The 846-nt window shown below is 47.3% G+C and overlaps 1 pseudogene; it reads left to right on the forward strand.

Annotated features, from left to right (window-relative positions):
• The first annotated feature begins 312 nt into the window (after window positions 1–312).
• Window positions 313–431, forward strand: LOC133378533 (5S ribosomal RNA; annotated as a pseudogene).
• The last annotated feature ends 415 nt before the right edge of the window (window positions 432–846 follow it).

Raw genomic sequence — 846 nt, forward strand, 5'->3', positions numbered from 1 at the left:
CCTCATCCCACCCCGACACCACCGCCACTGCCCAGACGCTAGTCCTATACAAACGGGTCCTGGATGGGATTAAATGGCTGCTGGGGCTGAGGACCGCCACCACCGCTGCTTTACTGGGGTGATGCTGCGAGCTCTTTCAGGTGTTCACCATGGCCCCACCGCAACCATCCCAGGAAGAGAGGCACTGTCACTGGTTCCATCGCTGCCTCTGCAATGTTATGGCTTGCTTCACTTCTCTGCACATTGACAGCAGTGAGAAGCTGAGGAGCCTCTGCGCAGGTGTTACAGGTGTCACTCCCAAACCTACCATGTGCTAACGCCCATACTACCCTGAACACGCCCGATCTCGGCTGCTCTCAGAAGCTAAGCTGGGTCAGGCCTGGTAAGTACTTGGATGGGAGACCATCTGGGAATACCGGGTGTCATAGGCTTAGAGGAAGACAAAGGTAAACAACCTCTGAATACCTCTTACCATGAAAACCCTAAGAATATATCCAAAAACTAATGAATTGAAATGAATGCTGATGAAAGTTAAAGAAGAAAGCATGAAAGCAGGCCTACAGTTGAACGTCATGAAGACTAAAGAAATGACAACAGAAGATTTATGTAACTTCAAAGTTGATGAGGACATTGAACTTGTCAAGGATTATCAGTATTTTGGTACAGTCATTAACCAAAATGGAGACAATAGTAAAGAAATCAGAAGAAGGCTAAGACTGGGAAGGGCAGCTATGAGAGAAGTAGAAAAGGTCCTCAGATGCAAAGATGTCTGACTAAACACTAAAGTCAGGATCATTGAGACCATGGTATTCCCGATCTGTGTGTATGGATGTGAAAGTTGGACAG

Source organism: Rhineura floridana, chromosome 2 (assembly GCF_030035675.1).
Source record: "Rhineura floridana isolate rRhiFlo1 chromosome 2, rRhiFlo1.hap2, whole genome shotgun sequence".
NCBI lineage: Eukaryota > Metazoa > Chordata > Lepidosauria > Squamata > Rhineuridae > Rhineura > Rhineura floridana.